The sequence below is a fragment of the Ascaphus truei genome, chromosome 1 (assembly GCF_040206685.1).
Source record: "Ascaphus truei isolate aAscTru1 chromosome 1, aAscTru1.hap1, whole genome shotgun sequence".
Taxonomy (NCBI): Eukaryota; Metazoa; Chordata; class Amphibia; order Anura; family Ascaphidae; genus Ascaphus; species Ascaphus truei.
Genome location: NC_134483.1, coordinates 214,199,606 through 214,227,269, shown reverse-complemented (window position 1 = coordinate 214,227,269; position 27,664 = coordinate 214,199,606). Strand labels below are relative to the sequence as shown.

At 44.4% G+C, this 27,664-nt stretch overlaps 1 protein-coding gene across 2 annotated transcripts in view; it reads left to right on the top strand.

The window, feature by feature from the left end:
- TNFAIP8 (TNF alpha induced protein 8) overlaps positions 1-27,664 on the top strand; it is a 150,586-nt gene that overhangs the window by 73,721 nt on the left and 49,201 nt on the right. The window lies entirely within an intron of this gene.

The window sequence follows — 27,664 nt, the reverse complement described above, 5'->3', positions numbered from 1 at the left end:
CCTGGTGTCCCGCGATCGCGGGACAGCGGCAGGGGGTTCCGGGGGACCCGGCGGACCCAGCAGCGGTAGGGAGAGCGCCCCGATCGGAGGGCGCTCTTCCGCTGCTTCGGCGCGCGCCCGTCACTCTCGGGCGCGCGCCAGGCTACTGCTGCGGCACAGAACGGGCAAATGCTCGAATAAACTGTGCCGCAGCAGTATATATATATATTGCAGAATAAATGAGTTCTTCAGTATGAGGTGATACCTTTTTTTATTGGACTAACAATTTATGTCATAGGACAAGCTTTCGAGAGTTATCCTCCCTTCTAGAGGTCAAGCAATACTGATACAGTGGTTGACAAATCACCAAAAAATCTACTCGCGTCACAAAAAAATCTACTCGCCACCTAGTACCAAACGTGTGCTGCTTGGGCCAATATTTACTCGCCCGAGGGTTAAATCCACTCACCCGGGGCGAGCAAATGTATAGGTTTGTCGAACACTGCTGATATACAAAGGATTCAATGGCTAAAACAGTGTAAAGAGAGGGGGGAAAAAAACAACAGATATTTACTGTAGATAAGGTAGGGTGTTAAAAGTGTTTGAAGCCAGGGGAGAGTGTCAAAGAAAGGTGGGGAGGGGAAGGGATGCTGGGGGGGGGAGAGAACGTGTGGATAAGAATTGAGGCAAGCAGGATAATTACAAACAATTTTGATGGGGTGTGAGAAAACCCATGTCCACATTAAGTCCTTTGGTTTTGGTGTCAGAGTCTTATCATTCTGAGTTAAAATGTTTTCCGTTCTTGGGTGCTTTTAAACATTCCATTGAGGATTTTGATTTTTAAATCATTTATGGAATGATCTGGTTGTGAGAAGTGATGTCCCACAGGTGAGCAGTATCTTCCTTCTTCGTGATGGAGTATGGAATGTCTGTGCATATTCATTCTTCCTTGTAGTTTTTGGCTGGTTTCCCCAATGTAGCAACCTTGGTCACATTTGTTGCACTGAATCATATACACTATATTCCTGGATGTGCAGCTGTATGATCCTTTAACATTGAATGTTCTATGGTTGTGACTGGCTGTGGGATCTTGGCAAATATGTTTGCAGCGTTTGTTGCTGCACAGTTTTGTGCCATTATCCATGTCTTCAAAATCGTTGTGAAGTTTTCTGCTGACTAATTTCTGTTTGAGGTTTGGTGGTTGCCGGAATGCAAGAATGGGAGGTTTGGGAAAGATTTCTTTTAATGTCGCATCCTCTGTCAGCATGGGTTGCAGATCTTTGATTATTTTTCGTATACCCTCTAGGGTAGGGTTGTATGTGGTTACTAGTGGCATGTGTGTGGTAGGTTCTTTCTGTCTGTATTGTAGCAGGTGTTCTCATGGGGCTTTTAGTGCAGATGTAATAGTTTTGGCAATGGTCTTTGGTTTGTATCACTTCTGTCTGAACGATTCGGTCAGGGTTGTGAGATGCCTGTTTCTGTCATCAGTGTCAGAGTATATGCAGTGGTATCTTATAGCCTGGCTGTGTATGATACCTTGTTTTGTATGAGTGGGATGGAAGCTGGAGTTGTGGAGGTAACTGCATCTGTCAGTTGGTTTCTTGTATACAGATGTGTGTTGTTTGCCATCTTTTAGTGTTACTGTAGTATCTAGAAAGTTTATTAGGTTTGCCGAATAATCCATTTTGAGTTCAAATTGATGGATGGAATGAGTTCAGGGACTCGTGGAATTGTTTTAGGTTTTCTTCACCCTCTGTCCATATTATAAACAGTGCAACCAAATGACTTGTACCGGCGCTAATAAACACCTTAATATAATTAAGTGCAATAAACAAATGCAATACTTAAGAGGGATGTGTATCCCAGAAGAACACGCTTCTCCACCTTCCAAGGAATATGTACAGATTCCTTACATGAGTTGATCCACAGGGGGGGGGAAGGGAGCGGTATTCTCAGGAACACACCAAGAAATAAAAAATATAAACACAGTGATAGTGCAATATGTTAAGACAAGCGGAGAATGGGTGAATCTTGGCTCTAATGCAATTCCTACTTACAGCATGTAAGATATAAACAGGCAGGGGTCTGACTCTGTCAGGATGACATCGGTGTGGGGTATACACAGAGAGGGGAACTTGATAGTAGTTAACTTCATGCGGGATAATCTCAAGGTAAAGCAGCTCAGGTTCACGTAGGATAATATGAAAGAAAGACGGACTATAGTATAGACCATAAAGTACAGATTTTTATCTCATCACGCAAGGTGCACAAACGTACTTACAATAAGTACTTGAAAGGTATTCCCGTAGCAGTTTCGTGAGACAGTAGAGGGCTTTTTGGCGATGGTGTGCTGGCTGGATAGCTTCCCTTCGCTTCCACCTCCCCGTCGCGGTATGGCGTCTGACGTCACTTCCGGCGGCACGGGGGATGACAACCGGTGGGGAGCGGGGGAGATGAATCTCAGCCGATCGCTGGTATAGGCAGCAGACACCTCACACGTCTTCACTTGCAGCAGGGCTATGGTGGACTAAAGGCTTGGCTCAACGCGTTTCGCTGTTCTCTAACAGCTTCCTCAGGAGCAGATGGTGTCCATTGAGAATTGTGGCTGTTATATACCCAAGTTAATTGGTATTTGATTGGAGGACAGGGTGTGTATACTAATTGATCACAAAGTTAACTTTGTGATCAATTAGTATACACACCCTGTCCTCCAATCAAATACCAATTAACTTGGGTATATAACAGCCACAATTCTCAATGGACACCATCTCCTCCTGAGGAAGCTGTTAGAGAACAGCGAAACGCGTTGAGCCAAGCCTTTAGTCCACCATAGCCCTGCTGCAAGTGAAGACGTGTGAGGTGTCTGCTGCCTATACCAGCGATCGGCTGAGATTCATCTCCCCCGCTCCCCACCGGTTGTCATCCCCCGTGCCGCCGGAAGTGACGTCAGACGCCATACCGCGACGGGGAGGTGGAAGCGAAGGGAAGCTATCCAGCCAGCACACCATCGCCAAAAAGCCCTCTACTGTCTCACGAAACTGCTACGGGAATACCTTTCAAGTACTTATTGTAAGTACGTTTGTGCACCTTGCGTGATGAGATAAAAATCTGTACTTTATGGTCTATACTATAGTCCGTCTTTCTTTCATATTATCCTACGTGAACCTGAGCTGTTATACCTTGAGATTATCCCGCATGAAGTTAACTACTATCAAGTTCCCCTCTCTGTGTATACCCCACACCGACGTCATCCTGACAGAGTCAGACCCCTGCCTGTTTATATCTTACATGCTGTAAGTAGGAATTGCATTAGAGCCAAGATTCACCCATTCTCCGCTTGTCTTAACATATTGCACTATCACTGTGTTTATATTTTTTATTTCTTGGTGTGTTCCTGAGAATACCGCTCCCTTCCCCCCCACCTGTGGATCAACTCATATTATAAACAGGTCATCAATGTATCTGTAGTATTTGTAGGGTTTGTGGAGGCATGTAGTTAGGAATCTTTGTTCAAGATTTGCCATGAAAAGATTGGCATATTGCGGTGCCATCTTGGTACCCATTGCAGTCCCCATTAGTTGTAGGTACATTTCCTTGTTGAAGCTGAAGTAGTTGTGTGTGAGGATGTATTCTATCAGTTTGGTAATTACATCAGCGCTGTATTTCTGATCCAGGGGAGATGTTGTAAGGAAATGCAGGCATGCCTCAATACCATCCTTGTGGGGGATGTTGCTGTAAAGGGATTCTACATCCATGGTAACTAGCAGTGTGTTGGATGGTAGTTGGTTGATGTTGTTAAGATTATTGAGTACATTTGTGGTATCTTGTATGAAGCTGTTGGTGCTTCTGACTAAAGGTTTGAGGATATTCTCCACTAAGCCTGATATTTGTTCCGTGAGTGTATCCATACCTGTTATAATAGGTCTGCCGGGGTTTCCTGTTTTTGTGGATTTTGGGCAGCATGTAGAAGATTCCAACTCCTGGGTTGTCAGGTATTAGTTGCTTCAATTGTGGTTGCAGGTGGTTAGGGAATGTTTGAATGAGATTCATGAGTTGCTTTGTATATTCCTGGGTTGTATCATGCGCGAGTTACTTGTAGTAGGTGTTGTCTGTGAGTTGTCTATTGCCTTCTTCTATGTATTTATTTGTGTTCATAAGCACCACTGCGCCTCCTTTATCTGTTGGTTTGATGGTGATGTTGTGGTTGTTTCGCAGTTCCTTGATAGCAGATCTCTCCATGGGGGATAGGTTGTACATAGTTTTTTTCTGCTGTGTTGATGCTAGTAAGGAAACTTGTGATCTTAAGCTCTGTATGTAGCTGTCAAGTATGATGTTGCGTCCTGTTGGTGGTGTGAAGTACGTGTTCTTCTTCTTGTTGTTCTCTGTCATTATGGGGGTGCTCTCTTTTTTGTGGAAGTATTCTTTCAGTCGTAATCTCCTGAAGAATTTTTCTAGGTCTGAGAATAATTGGATTTGATCCAGTTTGGTGGTGGGACAGAATGTTAGTCCTTTGGAGAGAACTGAGGTCTCAGGTTTTGAGAGTTTATAATCAGACAGGTTTATAACTCCATGGCAGGCTGTGTGCTCTTCTGGGTTGAGGTTGTGTATCTGTCTTGAAAAATCCTTTCTGGTTTCTAGTTCTAAGTAGTTGTCCTGCTTTTTGTTGGTTTGAAATCCCTTATGTCGTGTCCATGGTCTGCAGTCATAATGAGAGAGGAGTTGTAGTTTCTTCTGTTTCTTCTTGATTAAGTTCCTCTGCAGTCTCTTGTGCAGAGTTTGCATATCTTTTTCCAGTTTGTTGGTATTTGCACTGCTTTGCCATTGCAGGGTTTGGAGTATTGTGCATTTTTGCCGTTCTAATTCCTGTTTTTTTCCATATAGTTGATGGATCCGTTTGTTTCTCAGTTTCTCACTGAGGCGTTTGCATTGTTCTTCAGCGAAATGGGAATTGTGTGTTGTTGCAAGTGGGTTTTTGATCTTCAGCCCATTTGGTATCCAGTTCCTTCTCTTGCATTCTGATAGGAAGTAGATGTCGCTGTTTAGTTGTGATTCCTTTGTAATCAGTTTGGTCAGTGTCTTTTTCATACGGCTATATGGGTTATCTTCCATCATGAATAAAGCAGAAAATAACCGTGTTAGTCCAGTTGCGATAGTGCAGAGTTCTTCAGTATTAGGTGATACGTTTTTTATTGGACTAACAATTTATGTCATAGGACAAACTTTCGAGAGTTCTCCTCTCTTCTTCAGGTCAAGCAATACTGATATACAAAGGATTCAATGGCTAAAACAATGTAGAGAGAGGGAAAAAAAAAAAAAAAGCTTTTAGTGATGATGTAACTGATTCATCATTAGGGCCTTTTCTGTGCCCAGGCCAGGGATGTTCCAAAAAAAGTCAATAGGGCAGCGAAAAGTTTCAAGTAAAAATCTTTTACTTTCGTTGCTTTCTGCGTAAAAATGAAACATTTCTCTCTTGTTTAGGGCCTGTGGAATTTGAATCTAATTATGACTGTTCTCTGTTTCTATATTTGGACAATGACGGCAGCATAATTGTTTATTATTTATTATTTCCTGCTATAATTGTCCACCATACATTTGCCGCTGCCGTTGGTTCACTTTGGTCCCCGCAGTGGCTACACCTTCAAATCATTCTTCATCAACACATCAACATAACATTCCCCATAAATGTTGCACAGGCGTATTTCCGTGTCTGAAGCAGGGCCACCCAATCCTGGCTATCAAGGTCCGTGTGGCGATGCCGTCACACCATTGGAGCTAGTTGATGCAAGTGAGAGTAGCAGGCCTATGCGTAGCAAAATGTTTAGGTACCACTTTTTGCTGAACCCGTTGAGGGTTCCCTCCGACGGTGATCGCACCTCAGTGCTACTTTCACTCCGATCTACTGGGCCTCCCTGCACTCAATGCACGCTCTCTTTAGCGAGACACATACTGGCCCCGGGTCACACGCGATCAATCCTAAAGTCCTTCAGGCTCGTGCAGATCTGATGTAGCAGCTGTCCCCTTGCAGCTCTGCCCCTGCGTGTCCTGCCAGGGACTGCTAGAAAGCTCCTTTCTTAGTCCTGCCCCTCCAGAGTTCAATCTCATTGGCTGAGGCCCGGTCCATCACAATTCACATCCTCCTGTAATTGAAGTGGCTCCCTGCTGCACCATAGCAAGCTTGGGAATTGTATTTTCCTATTGCAGCCAAGGGGCAGTGTATGTGTGTCAACTGCCTACACTTAAAAGAAGGTTACATAATTAAAAAAAAAGTTGGTTTGTATATCTGGGAAACTGAGAGATATGATTTTCTTTAGTGACTCCCTTTTGCTGAAAGCGTTTGCACAGGCAAAAAGACACTCATCTACATCTACCAGGGACAGGGTGGGGTAGAGGTTAAGTAAATTCTTGTTATGATGATCACTACTCAATTCACAGGTCCTAATTAAAAGAAAACTACAGCTGTAGCAAGTGTCATTACCCTGGTTAATGCTGAAAATAACTTCTGCGTTAAACAGAATGCACGCATTACTTCTTTTCTTCTTCAATGGAGCCATGATGTTTTAGTGAAATGAATAGTGCGCTCTATACTACCTGTGAAATATACATTAAAAACAACTAGTGTTGTAATAGGGAGGGAGAAAAGCCTGAAGATGCGAGCAATGGACCAAATATGTTGGATGAGTTAATAGGGAAATCCCAAGACAAATGAGTTGTAGCTAGTCAAAATAGATGGCTCAAAACAGAAAGATAGACAAGCGCAAAAATCGCATGAGAATCGATTTTAGTAAAAATATATGTATATAACAATTGCCAATGCAATAGTAAATACGCAGGTATAAAACCACCAGTGATATAAGGTTCCCTGATGAAGTTGCACCTGCATCGAAATGCGTTGGGTTAGATTGAGTGCTATTTTTCATACTGAGCTTGTCTACAGTATTGCTCTTTATTTGCTCAGAAAAATCTTTTTGTTTTGCAAATGCCGGAAACTGTCCAACTTCTAAATTCTGCAAGGAGGTGACGTGGTATGGAAGTAGAATGGGGGCAAGTGCGAGTTTGACAAGCAGTGAGACACCCATAGTAAATACAGATAATACTAGAAAACTTCTAAAGACTAAACCAAGTGGGCGCAGAAAGGAAGGAGCAGATAAGATAATAGTACAGACTGAAAAAAAACTTAAATGCATGCTTGCTAATGCAAGAAGTGAAGAAAAAGTCAAGCGCAAATAACACCACTTAAAACCAATAACATTAAATAGTATACTGTCCTTAGAGAATGCAGCTCCCGACACAGGATTCAGACCAAATCCAACCAGCAATTGAAGAAGAAACAGGTGCGCAAATCACATCAGGACATGGAAAAGAAGTAGAGACACCAAATAGTGCAATATTGTCAACCCCAACAAATGAAATCAATGTTGATAGCTCTATAAAATTTGCACTCACGTGTACAACGTGATAGTAGATTAGCCCCTGAGGAAGACTTTTAAGTGGAAACGCGCGTTGGGTGAATCATTGACTACAGAGTGGCACTTTGTTGATGACATCCAGAGGATGCTGTTGCTGTGTAGATAACGGTCTGTCCATATGACCCAGGGTGGTCTGAATGCTCACCACAAAGGCACTTATGTAAGTGGAATACTTTGTGTTTTTAATATTAAAAGCAGTATTATACTATTTTGCTTTTTCCGTTTTTGTATATGGATTTCCCTCCCTTTTCTATGGATCTGGAGTACCTATCTGGAAACAAAAGTTGGTAACTTCTAATAACCACAACGCCTTACTATCTCGTTGTACACGTGAGTGCAAATTTTATAGAGCTATCAACATTGATTTCATTTGTTGGGACCAGGACCAGGTGCTTTCCCTACTGGTGCGGACGCCTATTTGAATCTGGACACCTACCTCTCTGCCCACCGCCACCTTGGGGGTCCCATCTATGGGTCTCTTATTAATATTATTTTGCCTGTGAGAGTCTGGTAACCTTATTTCACTGATGGTTTCTTACCTGCATATTTACTGTTGCATTGGCATTTCTTATAATGTGCATTTTTTTAATATACATATATTTTGTACTAAAATTGATTCTCATGAGATTTGCGCTTGTCTTGTTTGTCTATCTTTATGATATTTTAGTGTTAAATATTACAGGAGCTTTGACGTGATACGTTGCAGTAGCGTTGACTCGAGCGGTAATGTCTGCTACTTGTGTTCTCCTTAATTGCCAAAGAAACGAAAATAGCCAAATGTTTCATTCTTAGAATGATTACTTTGGTTTAAGGAAGTCAGTTAGATGAAGTTTTCAAAGATGATACATTTGTATATGTATTTTAGTGAGACTGTTTGGCCTTTTCATTTATTGAACTGGATTTCGTTATTTTCATTCACTACATTTGCTATTCTCTCGTCTTATCAATAAACACTGACCGTTTATTTTAACAGGAACAAAAATATGGTAGCACATTTTTAAGAGTTCTTTAACACCAAGCAGATGCTCTTGGTAACACAAGGGAGCGCAATCTTTCTGCGTAGCACCCCCCCCCCCATGCCTGCAAGCCCCTGTGCCCACGCCCCTCCCCCTTTCCTAAAATCCGGTATCAAATGACGTGCGGGGGTCACATAACATCACGTGACCCGCAGTGTCAGATGACGCGCACCCCATACAAATCTTGCGCCCCCCACTTTGCGCACCCCTGTGGTAACATATAATTTTGCATGGGGTGTTTTTAGGTAATCATATTTTTGTTTCCTTTTAGAGATGGCGATATAGAATAGATGTTGGTGCTATATAAGAGCAATGATTTACACTTTATGGAGTACACTGGTTTAGAAAAGAATGGGTCAAAGAGGCCTTGACCTTATCAGCAGCCCTAGAAGCATCAGCGAAGTTTCACCAGCATTACTGCTTCCTAGTGTACTCCATGTGTCCCACATGTCCCAACAAATTCATGTCGGGGCAGATACTAATGAGTCATGATAATTATTATAATTGTTGTGTATATATTTTTTTTTTTTTCCCTCCGTGCTGCTGCCATTTTTTAATACATTTATGCTACAGAAAGTTCCAGGTACAGTATTAATAGATATCAGAGTAATTTCACCAAACTCACCATAGATACAATGTAACTAAATGATCCAGCAGCAGTGATACTTCACTGCTACAGAAACACTGTCTCAATGCAAATGACTTTGAAAAAACCCAGTCCTGATGGTCCCAAATGGTCTCTGTCACAGGCAGAGTCATAAGTGACATCACAGGAGGTGAGCACTAGACAGCAGAGAGACACCGAACATGGAGCCACGGGCTCCCTTACTTGGGATCATTTAGCTGGATTATTATTGTGATCTTGATATATTAAACTCACAACGTTATTACCCGACATGGAAACATTCAGATTAACCATTTTGCGGTGAGCGGGACCAGCAAAGCAATGCTCTCTGGCAATAAATGGGTTAAAGTTTAAATGAATTGGGGTCTAGGCTGCCTTTACAGCAGCAGTCCCAGTGACATGATTTTTATTGTCTTTTTTATTCGTAGGATTGAAGCAGGGGGTCTCTGGGGCTGAATTACGTTGATTTCAGCTCCTGGGACTCCCTGCTTCCCCCCATACTTACCTCTGTAGGGGGTGTCGGTATCACTCTGCAGTTTTTTTTGTTTCAATTTTTTTTATTGTTTTGGAGAGACACAACAAATATTCAACATTGGTACACATATTGTTCAAGCATTACCAGTTGTGCTTAAAACAAAAAAAAACCTCTACAGATCGTTATCAGTGCTTAAATAAAATATTCGCTTTAACATAGTCTTTGTGTTAATATGATCTGTCTCCACATCTCAGGCTGTGCTAGGGAAGCAGCCGCCTCCTTGCGTTACTCTCGTAGAATTTAGCAAAGAATAGAGAAGAGCAGAGAAAAGAAGAGAAAGAAAGGGGTGGGAGGGGGGGGGGGGGGGAGAAGCCCATTTATCTAGTCTCTCTGTATTTATATCTATGTGTTCCTAATTACCCGGCCAAATTTCCCAGATTTTGTGAAATTTGTCAAGTTTTTGGCTCAATTGCGCTGAAAGGAGCTCCATCATTTTTATTTCCCTTAGCCTCCGTAGCACCGTCTGTCTAGAGGGCGCGTTCACCTTTTTCCAGGCCGCCGCAATAGTGCAGCGGGCTGCCGTAAACACGTGAATTGTCATTTTACTTTCCGCCGATTCCAGATCTTCGATTGGTTTGGCCAGCACCATGGTCAGCGGTTCCACCTCCACCTCCACCCCCAGGTACTCTCGGATCAATATTTGAATCATGACCCAGAATACCTGAATTTTTGGACAATTCCACCAAATATGAGCCATATCTCTTTTTTGCCCGCATCCCCTCCAGCACAAATCCGGGGACCCGGGGAAAATCTGGCTCAGCCTGCTCGGGGTTAGGTACCAATGAAATAAAAATTTATAAATATTCTCCTTAATAGTGGTGCAGATTGATGTTTTTGAAGCTGCTTCCCAGATATCCTCCCAGTCTTCTCTATCGATCTCTGTATTCAAATCTTCTGCCCATTTGATCATATAGCTATGTTGGGAACAACCCCCCGATCGTGCCAGGCCCAGATATATCTCCGAGATCAGCCCTTTACAGTAGTATCCTTTCCTACACAGTCTTTCAAAATTTGGTTGGAATGTCGAATCTTTGGAGACTGATTGCAGGTAGTGTTTGATTTGGAGGAAACCAAACACTGGTACTTTAACTATTTGGTGTTTTTTCTCCAGCTCTGGGAGAGGTAAGATTTTACCATTGTCTACAAAGTCGTCAGCTACCATCAGCTTTAACGTCTTGAATTTATTGAGTCTCTGTTTGAGAGGTTAAAAAAGGACCTCCAGAGCTGGAATGAATATCAGATATCTTGGCTAGGCAGAATAGCCACGGTCAAAATGAATATCCTACCAAGGCTCCTGTATTACTTCCAGACTCTCCCAATAAATATCCCAATATCAGAGCTTAAAAATATGCAAAACAGAATTTTCCAATTCATCTGGCAAAACAAAAGACCCAGGGTAGCTAGATCTATTTTGCTAGCTCCAAAAGATAGCGGAGGCTTGGCAGTCCCGGATATCATTAAATACTATTCGGCGTCCCAACTCAAACAAGCAATAATGTGGAATAACGATCCAAATACAAGTTGCTGGGTGGGAATAGAGTCTACCTACACGAGACCTCTCTCTCTCCCGGCCGCCATGTGGACCAAGAGGGGAAGAGAGACCTTCTCGGAAACATTAAAACTGGGAGCAATGAAATGTACATGGCGAATGTGGTCTAGAAATAAAGATAAATATGGTCTGACAGCCAGTCCAACACTACTGACTCCCATATTCAACAATCCTGAATTTCCCCCAGGCTGTTGTGTATATTTCTAAGATTCTAACCAGAACGATGCATTGAAGTGGAGTTTCAACGGAGAGTTGGAGACTCATTCCTTTGCCTGCTTCTATCCGATCACTACCATCATGTCATTTATTAATGTGGATATTGCTGTAATATTGGCCCTTCTTTGATCAATTTTTCTTTGCAGCAGTTGTTTTCTTAGCCGCCAGTTACTTTGGCTGTCTAAATATAGTGAATTTATATAACAATATGAATTGTCTTACTTGTAACCGTAGAAATGTTGTATTTGGAAACCATCCAGAAAATGTAATTCATGTGAAATATTTTCATTGAAAATCTACTATACGTCAACTATATATTTTTTGCGTGCAATCATAGTCAGAAGAGTCTTTAAACATGCTAAACCTGTTACTGTCCCTGTTGAGATCCTGGTACATATTCTCAATTGGATCCTCATTTTAGGATATATGTATGTATGTATGTATGTATGTATGTATGTATGTATGTATGTATGTATGTATGTATGTATATATGTATATATGTGTTATGGAGGGTGAAAAGGCAACAAAAAAACCTCCACCGTTGGCATGTAGCCAATAAAGAATATCACTTGTGAACACATTCACGTGTCTTAGACAGGTCTGGAACCCTGCATTTCACCATTATCACCTAGCACAGCGGTGCGCAAAGTGGGGGGCGCGACCCCCAGGGGGGGCGGGAGATTGTGCTGGGAGGGCGCGGGCAGTTGCAGAGGCCCCGCGCTCTTCCCCCAGGTATTTAAATTAAATGCCGGGGGATCGCGTGAGGCCCCTGCAACTGTTTACTTACCGGGATTCAGCAGTCTGTGTTGCGTCGCCATGGCAACGCGGCGTCAATAGACGCCGCAGCACCAAGTGACCTGACGTCACACGCCCACGCAGCGTCATCTGACGCGGATAAAGGTAGGCAGAGGGGCGCGATAGCCGGGGGCAGAGAGACAGGGGGGCGCAGCACAAAAAGTTTGCGCTCTCCTGACCTAGCATACAGTGCTTCCACTGCAGCAAGGGATCCTGGGAAATGACATGCAAATGAGCACACGTGTCACCTTTTGCCTAGAATATCCATACACATGGAGCCCATTTAAGCAAATGCACCGCCGTTCACACAGCTTTTAAGCACAGTATGGAACTAGCAAAGCAAGTCAAACCACTCACAGGTATGTTTCAACCTTGTTGGGTATCATCAGTGTGAGGTTGTTTTTTTTTTAAGGTCAATTAAGCTTGCTAAACAGTTAAGGATTTAGAGACATGCCTATTCTTGGGGTACATATTGGTTCCATAAAGTGCCGGTAGTGTGTAACCTTCACTAGCTTGCTAAAACGTTCTACTTGAATGTAGAAATGGATGTCTAGGCAAGAAGGGTATAGTAACCTGAGCTGGAACAGTACAGATGGAACAGTAAGGCTGCGGTCCCAGTGACTGCGTTCGCTGTGCGCACAAGCACTGGCCCCCCAGTCACTCAGGGCAGAGTACATGCGTCTGCACACATTCAGCAGCCGCGCTGTACTGCAAGATTACACATACAAAAAAAATTGTGTGTGGAACTTGCGACGGAGCCGTGGCCACACCCCCGCCGGAGGTTCAGCCAATGAGGGCGAAACCAGCTGCGTGAGGTCATGGCCACGCCCCCGCAACCCCCCTGCCACGCCCCCTTCCCATCACAACCTCTCCCAGGATTGCGGGTGCGGGTGCAGCGTTGTGCACACGCCGCCCCTCTGCCGGGCGCGCATGCACTGGGACCTCAGCCTCCACATCAGTTTCTATAATGGTTTAATGGGCCCCGGGCTGACGTTTTAAGGGGCCACAGGACAGCACTAAATGTATGTTAGAATTTATATAAATCTTTAACAGTAATACTGTATGTGTTGTGTTCAGACAGTATCTTTTTTTTAAAAATAATATAATAACGAACCCCTTGTGAGTTTGATCTTACAATAATTTATATTAAAGCTTTAAAGCGTGTGTGACGGGAGGAGCGGTACTACTACAGTACGTGACAAACACGTTACTTTTATGACCTTTTTGTTTCTTTAATGTTGACTGCTAAACAGAGCTGCTTAATGTTTAGGATACAAACAATGAGCTATCTTTATTTGATCTAAATATATTCTTCAAACAGGGCTGTCATGATAGTTTATTTATTGTAAAATTGTGACTTTGTTCAGTCCTGCACTTTTCCAATGCCTTCTGTTAGATAAAAAAAAAGAAATCTCCAGTGTAGAGGTTATTGCTGTGGAAACTTCCATTTATTGAGTATATATATCATTTTTCCTCTCTCAACTTCTAATTAAAGGAGACATTTCCCACCTATTTGTTGAATTTGATGCTGTCTAGTGCCAGTGATTTTATGCTGCAAGCTGTTTCCATGCAGTGCAAGTACAGTAATCTGGGTTTTAGTTCAGTTTCAGAGTGCTGCGTACAAACTGATTACAAACCGCTGTAGTGGTAGCTCATTGTTAATGTCGATGCCTTTGAAGCGGGCGAATCCCGTTCCAACCCCAGTTCTCCTTCTGACCTTGTGCAAGCCACTTTATCTTTCTGTGCTTCAAGCACCAGAATTAGTTTGTAAACTCAATGGGCCAAGAAAAGCTTGTGCCAGCAGAAGTCTACATTATGTATGGCGGTGTACATTGTCAGCACTATGTAAGAAACGACTGTTAATTGTATTATTTTCCTGTTCTACTTTGCTAGGAAGGATATGGTACTATATAGAAATGGCTACCCAGCGGCTACCAAATTAATTAACATTGTGCAAAACATAGATATTTCTACATACATTAGGTATATAACAAAAGACAAAAATACCCAATGCTACATCCAATGTGCCAAAATACATAGTTAAATACTTCAATGTTTGTATTCTGATGAATAAGGGTCATTTAGTTAAACCCTTTGTCCAAAGCGTTATAAGCCTGCAGCCACGTCACGGCATAACCAGTATATGCAGGTCCTAACACTACCTGTGAAAATTCCCATTTACCTCTGCAGTGGAGGGAGAATGGCCTGAGTGGACCTGTTCTGCACAGGAACACGGAAAACCCTGCTACTTGGATTGTGTGTTTATTACGTACATTAGGTAAATTATGACAGAATAAGAATTAGTGTTGATGTGATAGGTTCTAGGGGAATCCTCTGGAGGAGAACACTCCACAGAATACAGTTAAGATCAAAAGAGAAACCATAACCCATATGGAAATATACAGGGTGGCCCAACATAGAGGCCCCATTCATAGACCTGGTATAATTTTAAATAAAATGTAACCACACCTTAAATAAGTTCTGGTGGGTGAAAAAGTGACAAACCCTCCACCGCATAGCATACAGCAAATGAAAATATTACTTGTGAGCACAGTCACATGTCTTAGACAGGCCTGCAACCCTGCTTTTCACCATTATCTCATAGAATACAGTGCTTCCACTGCAGCAAGGAAAAGAAAACATTTTAACTTTAACAATAGTTTTTAATTTGATTTTTTCCAAACATTCATTCAATATAATGACTTGCAGATGAGCCCACTGTGTCACCATTTGCTTCAAATCAATTTTGATATGGGCCCTAAGAGGACATGTGCAGAGGTATGCAATGGAGACTGTTTTAAGGTGAAATTAAAATAAGGCTTTATTGTGCCTGTCGCTTTAAACACAGCAAACATATGAAAAATAGTGAGCCAAACTAAATCTGCTCCACTTTGGAGTATATTTACACTTGCAGTCCAGCCCTCTTTAACTGCGTGGTTAGCCCAGCGATTCACCAGCCCAAAACATAGAGACATATAAATATAGATATAGATAACAGTCTTATAAGAAAAGTCTTATCTGTCTCTTGTAGCTGTAGGGGAAGGCTTCTCTGTTCTCCTGGTGCCCGCACCCTTGTGCACTAAGGTAATGTCAGGATCCAGGTTTAGAAGTATTAATTGTCAGCTGGGTTGTATCTTGCAAGCTCCAGAAATCTCTGTGTTCCCTCGGTCAGTCTCACCTGTGAGACTCAGGAACCTCTGCTCTGTCTGTTTCCTGGTTCAGCTCACGTGTGAGCTCAGGAAGAGTCTCCCTTCCTGTCTCAGAGGCAGGCTTTTTCTGACACCTGTAATCAGCCAGGTGGTGTTGGTTAATTGTCTACCAGCAGCTAACCTCCACACTGCTGGATTAGAGGCACGTGGATTAGAGGCACGTTTTTGAACAGGGATAAATCCCCTGTTACAGGCCCCTAATAACATGAAGACATTTTTTGAAACCATGACAAATATTTGTTGGTCAGTTGCTTGCTGCATAATGAAACACTAAACTTTACTGGATGGCAACTGAATGCTAGCCGTACCTCATCTCAACAGTAACGAACGGGGCTTCTCATCTTGGACCACCCTGTATAACAGGACAGCCTATAATGTAGTCATACTGTATGTTGCAACATGTGTTGTGTGTATATTTCAATACAACTATCGATTTTTATTCTCGGGTCTGCGGGTCTGCAAGGGACAACAAAAATGTATCTCATTGTACAGTACTTGGTCAGTAATAATTCTCAATCCTTTTGGGTGGACTTTAGAATGATACAGACCTAGAGGTTTATACTAGTGTCCCCCCAAGGGTATTTTGGAGAATCCTTGCAGTGAACATACCTGATCATATTGCTATAAGAATAGTGGTTAAAACCATATCTTAATGCATGTAATATACAGTGGTAGACAACATTAATATACTTCAAGGACCACATATGCCCATCTCTAGTTAGCTAGAGAATGTCGGCATACTGGTGAATACTGCAGGGAAGTATTTATCACCGCATTCTCATTAGGCATCTGGGGGGGCAGAGAGAAAACATGATCCATAGCAGCAACATCTCCCTCTGCCCTGGGTGGAGAAGCCTGCTGGGGCGGCCAGCAGGTGTAGCCCCTGCTTGTTGCCCACCCATGATCTCATACTGGGCGGGCACATTCACTTGTCGTTTTGGTTCTAGACATTATTCATGTTTTGGCTGTGGGTGTGTGTTTTTGTTTATAAAAAAGTTAGGTTTGGTTCTGGTTTGGCACAACTCCTCTATTTTGTTTCGTTTTTTTTTTTTTTTACCAATCTATAGCAAATATGCAAACAATTCAAAGCATAACTAAAACTCCACATGACGTATTAATCGAAAAGAAATAGAGGTTTCAAAATTCCCCTTTTACAACAATTATAATGGTACAACCTTTTTTTGGTTCAGGTGTTGCACCTCCCAAAAAACTTTATAATTGGTCTCATCAACAACTTCTTAAGGAGCAAAGTTCAGTAACGGCCAAACCATTATTTAATTTTCAAGGACCGTTTCCACAGGCTCAGTACCATTAAAATTGGCACAAAACAGATGTGGTGCCTATATTAAAAAATGGAGCTAGCTCACAGACCTGAAAAAATACTTGAAGGTTTAGTACAGGATAGTATTCAGGAATACCTAATGTATAACAAAATTATTAGTAATAGTTGGCATGGCTTTATGTAGGATAGGTCGTGCCAAACTAACCTTATTAGTTTCTTTGAGGACAGCAGTAGGAATTAAAGCTGGGTAGATTTAGATTTTGCAAAGGCTTTTGTTACTGTGCCACAAAAGGTTAGTGTACAAAATAAAGGAAATTTGCTCTTGGTAAAAATATTTGCACAAAACGGGTTGAAGGATATACAACAGAGTTGTCATAAATGTAGGGTGACCAGATTTTGAAAATGAAAACCCGGGACACAATTTTTTTAAATTAATACAACATATGGTATTACTAAAAATGAATATTATAATGATATTTATCTAATAGTGTCACCATTGATGCTGTATTATTCATTCTACCTCTTCCCATACTCTTCTCTACCTTCTCCCCCCGCAGGGCCGCCAACAGAAATTATGCTCAACCCTTCCCCCCCCCCCCCCCCCACCAAAACAAAAAAATCTACTTGCCCAACCAAAAAATCTACTCGCTACCTAGCCCCACCAATTAAAAAATAAATTGAATACATATCTAGTAAGAACTAATAACAGGATTAGTTTTTTACATAACAGTTTATTTATTGTATTACACTTATACTTTACTACAATTAGTCCTTGTTTCGTGTGTTTGTGTGTACCACACTAATCGGGGAAAAAAAGCCAGATGTGAATTATACACCTTAACCAGTGTCAGGATGCCCCCTCTTCACAATTTCTAAAGCAGCAATCCCACCTGGGATCTTACCTGATCCGCAGTACCTCAAGGTACTATACAGGAGGGGAGGTGTTCCCTACCTGTCTTCCGAGGTCTCACATGTGAAACTTGAGTCAGATCTGGAAGAAAGCAGTATTGGTTATTTCAGTGTATGTATAGGGCAGTTAAGATGAGACAGAGTGACAAAGAGTGAGACAGAGAGTGAGTGAGACAGGGTGAGACAGAGAGTGAGTGAGACAGGGTGAGACAGGGTGAGTGAGACAGGGTGAGTGAGTGAGACAGGGTGAGTGAGTGAGACAGGGTGAGTGAGTGAGACAGGGTGAGTGAGACAGGGAGACAGGGTGAGTGAGTGAGACAAGGTGAGAGGGTGAGTGAGTGAGACAAGGTGAGAGGGTGAGTGAGTGAGACAAGGTGAGAGGGTGAGTGAGTGAGACAAGGTGAGAGGGTGAATGAGTGAGACAGGATGAGGGTGGGTGAGTGAGGGTGGGTGAGTGAGGGTGAGTGAGTGAGGGTGAGTGAGTGAGAAAGGGTGAGTGAGTGAGGGTGAGTGAGTGAGACGGGGTGAGTGAGACGGGGTGAGTAAGTGAGACGGGGTGAGTGAGTGAGACGGGGTGAGTGAGTGAGACGGGGTGAGTGAGTGAGACGGGGTGAGTGAGTGAGACGGGGTGAGTGAGTGAGACTGGGTGAGTGAGTGAGACTGGGTGAGAGAGAGGGTGACACACACATACACACCCACCCACTGATACACACACCCACCCACTGATACACACACCCACCCACTGACATACACACACACACACTGATACACCCACACCCACTGACACACCCACCCCCACCCCCACACCCACTGATACACACCCGCACACACACCCACCCACTGATACACCCACACACCCACTGATACACCCACACACCCACTGATACACCCACACACCCACTGATACACACACCCGTAGTGCAGAGGCCCGTGCAACATGGCGGCAAGAGCACCGGTTGCAGCATCAGGCCGTTTTCTGGAAGGTATACGCAAGTGGTATTATGGGGCTGCTGGATTCAACAACCACTGATACACACACCCACACACCCACTGATACACACACCCACACACCCACTGATACACACACCCACACACCCACTGATACACACCCACACACCCACTGATACACACACACACACACACACACACCCACTGACACACACACACCCACAGATACACACCCACACCCACTGATACACACCCGCACACACACACACACCCACTGATACATACACCCACACACCCACTGATACACCCACACACCCACTGATACACACCCACTGATACACACCCACACACCCACTGATACACACCCACCCACACTGATATACACACCCCCACCCCAACTGATACCCACCCACCGAAACCCACCCACCCACTGATAACTCTGATACCCACCCACCGATACCCATCCACCGATAAACCGATAACCACCCATCCACCGATAACCGACCAATCCACCCACCCCCACACCCACTGATACACCCACTGATACACCCACACCGATACGCACACCCACACCCACCCACTGATACACACCCCCACACTGATACACACCCACACACTGATACACACACCCCCACCCCCTGATACACCCCCCCCTGATACACCCCCACCCCCTGATACACACCCACCCACACTGATACACACCCACACTGATACACACCCACCCACACTGATACACACCCACCCACACTGATACACACCCACCCACCTACCTCCTCCTATCACCTGGGGGGGGAGGGGGAACACCGCGCAGCCGACAGAGGAGCCAGGAGCGGGAAGAGAGACACACCACTCACCGTGTGCTCTGCAGAAGGAAGCGGAAGCCCCGCCCCAGCACCCTCTGACCTGCAGCCCGGCCGGCATTCTAAGCCCCGCCCCCCTGCATCCATTTATTCATTCTACAGGCTCAGTATTCATTCTACATAGACAAAAAACTTACCTGCTCCCGCATCTCCTCACCGCCGCCGCCTCGCCGCATACCGGGACCAGGGCCAAAAACCGGTACATTTCCAGGACGGACCAGCAACCGGGACAGGGCACAAAAAAACAGAACTGTCCCGGCAAAACCGGGACAAATGGTCACCCTACATAAATGGAACTTTTTCAAGATTCGGTACTTGGGCTGCTGCTTTTTAACTTTATTAATGAACTTGACGTTGGCACAGAGAGAAGTCTCCATCTAAATTTTGTAAGGTACTGTGGTAAAATCGGAGCAGGATGTAATGTCTCTCTATAGGAAACTTGGGCAGGTAAATGGCAAATTAGGTTTAATACAGGCAAATATGAGGTTATGCATTTGGAAAGCAAGAATAAACCGGCTACTAACAAATTAAATGGGACAAAATCTGTCCCATCCTTGATGGTGAAGTATTTATGAGTGTGTAGCAGGGCACTCCCCTTACCTCCATAGGGAGCCGGTTCCGTGGTCAGAAGGATCAGGGAAAGTTGCGGCGGCAATCTTGCGGTCGGCGCCGCTTGTTTTATGTATGGGCTGTGTGTAGCGTGGTGGTGGTCATTTTGTGGTTGGCACCGCCGGAAGGGGAGGGCCTGTGGACCAGGAATATCCTCCGCGAGACTGGAGCCAGCGAGGCAGTGCTGAGGGAGATGTGGAAGTAGGAGTTGGTGTCCAGGGAGCAGTCGGCTTCTTGGACAAGGCCAGACTTTACCCCCCTAGGCCCCTGGTAGCCCCCTCATGGTAGCTGAGTGTGTGAGGGATCGCTCCCCGTATAGGGATTACCCAGCGGAGCAGGACACCAGGCTGAGCCGTGGGTTACTCCGACTGGAGACAGCACCGCGTGTGCAGCCTGAACGTGAGGGGATTAGGGTTGAAGAGCCCGCGCATCCCCTGGTTACAGGCCTGTACCAGGAAGGTTCCAAGTGCACCAACGATACAAGGGGGAGGATAGCGCTGCCCTCACATATACATTTGGGACAAGGGAGGTTCTATGGACACGGGTTCTTGGTGCCAAGGGCACCCCAAGTGTTGTGGGGGAACAATTGTTATTGTATTTCGCTGTGTTGTATATTGTTATCGGTTGGGCATTTCTGGTGGACCCAGTAAAGCATATATTATACCCCGTTGTGAGTGTGATTCATTGTGAGGTATACAGTATAGGTATACCGGTTCTTGTGAGGAACTATCACGCCAACGCTGGGATCCTCACGGGTGGAGGCGCTGTACCTATTCTCCCCAGGAGCAGAGGCTTAGGCCCCCTCCCTGTAAGCCCATCGGGTAGCACCATAGTACATAGCGCCTGCAGTTTAACTCAGCAGTAGGGAAGGGGTGTAACAAGTGTTTGTAGATGCAGGCTTAGTAATAGTGCTCAATGTCCAGCAATAGCTGCCAAGGGAAATAAGATCTTATCTTACAAAAAAACAGGTTATGGAAGGGAAGAAAGCATAATTTTGCCACTGTATAAATCAGAGATTCCCAACTTCAGTCCTCGAGTATCCCCAACAGGTTAGGTTTGAAGGACATCCCTGTTTCAGCACAGGTGGCTCAGTCATTTTGTTTGAGCCACCTATGCTGAAGCAGGGATATCCTTTAAACCTGACCTGTTGGGGTTCCTTTAGGACTAGAGTTGGGAATCACTGTTATAAATCATTAGTAAGACCTCTCCTTTGAATATGGAGTACAGTTTTGGGCATTACTCCATAAAAAATACATTATGGAACTAGAAAAAGTACAGGGAAGAGTCACCAAATTAATAAAGGGGATGGGAAAATCTGAGTTGGGAGGAAAGGTCAGCAAAATTAGATGCCTCTTTTCTTATGTAGCCCTTTTACCCCCACCCTAAGTGCAATTGGGGGGGGGGGGGTCTGATTCTTCTAGCTACTTCTATCAAGGTATGGTGCTGTGTACCTGGGGTAAACAGGGGGGCTGACTGCTCCGCAGTGGTGTGGGGAGAGCAAGAACAGTGGTGCAGGTTACCTTTATTCTTCATTGGTGCAGCGCCTCCAGTCAGCACAGATTCTCTGCAGGGGCAGGGGATGTTCCATACTGACACCTTGTCTTCCTTCACAGCAGCAGACAGTAATCACACTGTTTCTGATACAACTGGCTTTATTGCAGGCAGATGGTAATAATACAGCAAGCACAGAGGTATCCCTTTTCTCTCTTGTCCCCCATGCTGGTCAGAGCCCTGACTCAGGCATTTGGCCCCTTTCAGGCCTGTTACACTTTCCTCCAATCCCCTGGTGGGATGGAGGAAGAGGCTCCTCGCTCCACAAGTGGAGGAGAAAGTTCAACCAGGAACAACTGAACTCTTCTTAACTCTAGAATTTAGGAGAGTGTCAGAATTTATAACCTGAGATTGGGGGTTGAAACCCTGCCCTATGTCAGAACAGTTTGAATACTGATTGGTTCATCCAAATGTAGCGATCTCCAATCGGTATCCATCTCTCAGGCTGACACTCTCTGGTGGTTGCTAGGCCTGTCCTTGAATACCTGAAATGTTTCAAAGTCTGCAATACACACACGGAGCCTAAAGAAGGAATTAACCACTCCACTGCCTGCTCCTAACAGGACTGACACTGGAAGGGCCCAGGAAAAAGAAGTAGCGGCCGGGAGGCTATGCTATACTTATGTAAACAAATCTAAGTGGGGATATGATAACCAGGGCTCGACAAATGCCCTCGTCTGGGGAGAGTGCATTTTAGCCGCAGTATAGGCGCTGTGCTCTCCCTTCTCCCTCTGCAGCAATCGGAGTGATTTCCAGGAAGTGGAGACACAGTCTACATCCGGGTAACAGCTCTGTGTGCTACTGCGCATGTGCAACTAAGGCTACGCTTAGTGCCGGCGACGTCAGGCTACAGTTGATGTAAAAATCAAATCGAGATGACTTCCAGCGATCGCGACCAAGCCGTCGCGCTTACTGTAAGCGCACGCGATGGCGGCAATGCATTTGTTTTGACGCGACATTGCGTTGCCGTCGCCGGCATTATAAGCGCAGGCTAAGGCTGCGTTTATAGTTAGGGCGACGGTGACCGTGTGACGTCAGCCGTCGCCGTTGTAATAGCGATTCCTGCTTAAAGTGCAATATATAAGAGAGGGCAAACAGGGGGCTTGGCGGAGGTGTGGCCGTGAGCGGTCCACCCTCATTGGCTGAACCGCTCACATGCCGCTGACATCACTCGGCGATCGCTGAAGAAGTAAAAATTATTTTGACAACCAGCGACAGCGTGCCGACGCGGTTGTGCCCACTATGGGCACCCGCGACGGAAACATGTATTACTTCGGCGCTACGCAATGTCTCAGTCGCTGTAGCCAATACTATAAATGCAGCCTAAGGGAATTATGGGAGTTGCAGTTTTTATAACCCACAGTACAGATTAATTGTCACATACTGTGTAGATTAGAAACAAGACGGGCAGGACAGGCAGGGATTGGGCAGCACAGAGAGCCCCCCCCCCCCCTGCTCCTCACATAGATTCCACCCCCTCCCCCCCCCCCCCGCTCCCTCAAAAGGGGTGATAATGGCTGAAAGGCAGGGTTGCAGACCTGTCTAAGACATGTGAATGTGCTCACAAGTGATATTCTTAATTGGCTTTATGCTAGCGGTGGAGGTTTTTTGTTGCTTTTTCACCCACCATAACTATTTGTGTGTGTGTGTGTACTTAGTTAAGTTATGGTGGGTAAAAAAGTGACAACCTCCACAGCAAAGCATATAGCAAATGGAAATATTACTGTATGCTCATTTGCATGTCTTAGACAGGTCTGCAACCCCGCCTTTCACCATTATCACCCAGCACACAGCACTTCCACTGCAGCAAGGGATTCTGGGAAATGACATGCAAATGAGCACACAGTGCCACCTTTTGCTTCAAAACCATTTTTAACATGGTTCCCTATAGGCTTAAGCTTGCTGCATGGTCACAGCTTTGAGCACAGCCAGGGTTAAGATGCATAGCAAGTAAACCCTCCCACAGACACCACTGTGTGCTGTCTCTCTGTCACCGGACCACCGGACCAGTTCTGTCTACTCTGGTAACTATACATATATATATATATACTGTGATGCACCGGTAGCAGTGAGGTCTGATGTACTGAAGTAAACATTCGGCGAGCAGCTACTTGTTGGCGCATGGGTTTACCCATACAATGCTTAATTTGCATTGACAAATTGTGAGTGTGCATTTGTCTTGTGATTTTTTTATTAAAATTTTGTTACCAGATTTTACACATGGATCAGGCGCTTTTTCTCTTGTTTCTCCAATATATATATATATATATGTGTGTGTGTGTGTGTGTGTGTGTGTGTGTGTGTGTGTAACGGTTTTACGGGCCCCCACCCAATCTCACATTGGCCCCTGTGGTCTACTGGCCCCATTACATGTCTGTGCAATGTGTGGTGCACCTGCTGACAACAGGACTCCTGAGTCTCCCACTTGGTTGGTATGGGGAATATCACCATGACAGGCGTCTGAGGTAGTGTGCTTGGAGTCTTACTCACATTTGGTTACAGCGCCTCCACCCCATCAGGATCTCTGCGGCTGCAGGGGAAGTATCTGATGGGGAACTCCTTCTTGGTGCCTCCTTCTGTAGAATAACTTCACTCTCACACAGAAGGGATCTTTTGAACCAGGGCATCTTTAAAGACATCTTCATAGGCAGACTGCCCCTCATAGCGGTCGTGCTTAGCCGCTCATCTTGTTGAGGTACCCCCCTTCAGAAGGTTCCTCCTCTCTTAATAAAGTTGGTCCACCTCTCCCCTAAGGGAGATCACCATCTGTGCCAGGTCCCTGGTCACAGTCCAGTGTGTAGTTAGCTTGCACTTGACTCTGACAGCCTTGAACTGCTGCAGACACTCTGGTAGACTACTTCAGAACTGGAACATAACCCCTCTAGAACTCCTAACTTTAGGCAGTGCTGTGTCTTATATAGACTCTAGAAGCAGACCCACCTCTTTGTCACTAACAGTGGACACAAAGCATGTTGTCACTTCCTTTGTTACATATGACACCTCACCAGGGTGTGAGGGCAAACCTCCATGATTGTTGCTGGCAACCCTGCATACTTACCAGGCTTACTGCCAGCAAGAGAAAGAGATGTACACCATTTTTACACATGGCTAGGGAGCTGGTAGGGAGCTGGTATTGCTGTTCAGGACGTGCTGAGAGGCGCATGCATGAGCTGCCGTTTGCCTAATGGGTGATATGTCCTTACTCGTGAGTGTACTTAAAGTGAGTGTCCTTAAACCGGGGTATGCCTGTAACTGAATCTTTAAAATAATTTTATTGCATTTTAGTTAGAAAAATCTTAAGGGTTTTGGAATGTCTGGTTCTGATTTCACACATTGGAGCTGTGCACAAAGCAGTGACAAGTGTTTTCAAGTGAGATAAATGCCTTTCTGGTGCAATATTGCGTGCAGCGCGATTCACAAAGTAGTGATAACACTGCAGTATCATGCTTAAAAGGCATGTTTTAACCAAAACACAGTCGGTGATAAAAAAAAAAGTCGTACGATCGGGCAAAAAAAGGCAACCCCGCCGTCTTTTGCCAGTCAACGCAATTTACAAAGCAGTGATAAGTGAATCGTACTGTAAAAGCTCAACATTTATTTTCACCAGCTAAATTCTGGCGCAAAAGAGACTGAACCATGAATAAAAGCATTGTTTTGTTTTTTTGCACAGCATTAATAGAAGAGGCCGGCGGGTGGCTCCCACGGGTGTCTGGGGGTCCTCGGGTGGTCCCTGCCGGTGTCCGGGTGCCCTTGGTTGGTCCACGTAGGTGTCTGGGGGCATATGGGTGGTTCCCGTGGGTGTCTGGGGGCCCTCGGGTGGTCCCTGCGGGTGTCCGTTCGGGGGTCCCCGCTGGCCTGCGGTACCAATCTTGTGCCAAAAAAAGCACAACGTCCAATAGTTTGAAATAAATACAGCCCCCTGGATAATGGTGCATTTGCCCATTTAAATTAAAACAACCAGCAGAAATAATGTAAATAAAACTTGCACTCACCCCTGCCAGGCTGCCACGATGAAGGCCGTCCTCATCACCATCGCCGTCCATGTCCTCCGTTGCCACAAACAATACAGTACAATAAAAAATACAATCTAATGTCCCCTAACCCCTTAATCACCTTAGTGGCTAATAACCGCTATAGTAATTAAGGGGTTAACCCCCCCCCCCCACACTACCCACCCAGAAGGCCTAACCACCCTCCCCAGGCAACTACCTCCACCCATTCATTGGTACAGTGGGTACATCATGCTCATATAATATGTATTTATTTATAACATGTTTTACCAGGAAGTAATACATTGAGAGTTACCTCTCGTTTTCAAGTATGTCCTGGGCATAGAGTTTAGATGACAAATAATACATGGTTACAAACACAGTTAGATAAGTGAACAGGGTATACATTATATACAAGACATTACATGCACAGTTACAGTAGATATTATATATATATATTATAGGCGTATGTAACCGTTACAGACCAGATTAAAATGTGAGACAGCTTTTAGACTGGTGGTGGCTGTGAGAGTCTCCAGTAGATTGTTCCAGTTTTGGGGGGCACAGTAACAGGAGGAGCAGCCGGATACTTTGTTGAACCTTTGTTGACCATGAACAGTCTTTGGAGTCAGATCTCACATTAGTGCTGCATGTGTTAGAGGTGAGGAGCTTGTTCAGATAGATGGGTAGCTTGCCCAGAAAGTATTTGAAAGCAAGACAGGAAAGATGAACTTTGTGCCTAGACTCCAATGATTACCAATCTAGTTCTTTGAGCATTTCCCAGTGATGTGTGTTGTAGTTGCATTGGAGAACAAAACGGCATGTCGAATTGTAGAGGGTATCAAATTTGCCAAGGTGGGTTTGGGGTGCCGAGCCGTATACTATGTCCCCATAGCCGATAATTGTCATTAGCATCTGCTGTGCGATACGCTTTCTGACCAGCAGACTTAGGGAGAATTTGTTCCTGTAAAGTACACCTAGTTTGGCATAGGTTTTGGATGTCAGGGTATCAATGTACATCTCTAATGTTAAATGGGGGTCAACCATATGCCAAAGTATTTAGAACTAGTAACAGGAGTTAGGGTGGTGTTATCTTTGGTTCTGATCTGGAGCGCAGTCATTGGAAGCTTTAAAAAGTTAGCCTTGATCCCATATACCATTGTTACAGTCTTGTCAGTGTTTAAAAACAGTTTGTTTTGGGAAATCCAATTTTCAAGTCTCAAAAAGTCAGATTGAAGTATGTGTTCAAGGTCAGAGAGGCTAGGGCTGTGTGCATATAGGATTGTGTCATCTGCATACATGTGTATTGAAGCTTCCTGACAAGCAGTGGGAAGATCATTGATGAACACTGAGAAGAGTAGGGGCCCAGAACATAGCCTTGCGGGACACCACAGGTGATATCCAACGGGTTGGAGTTAGAGCCTGAGATGGACACATGTTGAGATCTACCTGATAGGTAGGACTGAAACCAGTTTAAAGCATGCTTCCCTATTCCAGAGCACTGGAGTTTGTTAAGCAAGATAACATGATCAACAGTATCAAAAGCCTTTGCAAAATCTAGGAATATTGCATCAGTGAGTTGTCCTAGTTCCATTCCACACTGGATTTCATTGCAAACTTTTAGCTGGGTAGTTACGGTGGAGTGTTTGGGGCGAAAGCCAGATAGGAATTGGCTAGGGAAATTTGTCTTGGTATAGTAATCGTTTAATTGGGAGTGGACACATTTTTCTGTGACTTTGGATAGAATTGGGAGGAGAGAAATTGGCCTGTAGTTCGAGACAGTGTTTTTGTCCCCAATTTTGAAGATTGGGACAACTCTGGCAGTTTTATAATATGAGCATGATTTACCACTATAGCAATACATGGTAAAGGAAAAAAAACCAGACCCAAAAGAAACCACATTACATAGAAAAATCAACACATTACTTATGCCAATAAAACAATTTATTGGCACAATGGGTACATCATGCCCATATAATATGGACATGATTTAACATTATTGCAGTCAATGGTCCACCTACAAAATAAACAACCACCAACAATATACAATGCAATCAAAACAATCACCAAATAACAACAATAAATAAGTAAACACAACAAAATTACCAGCAATCAATTAATCAAAT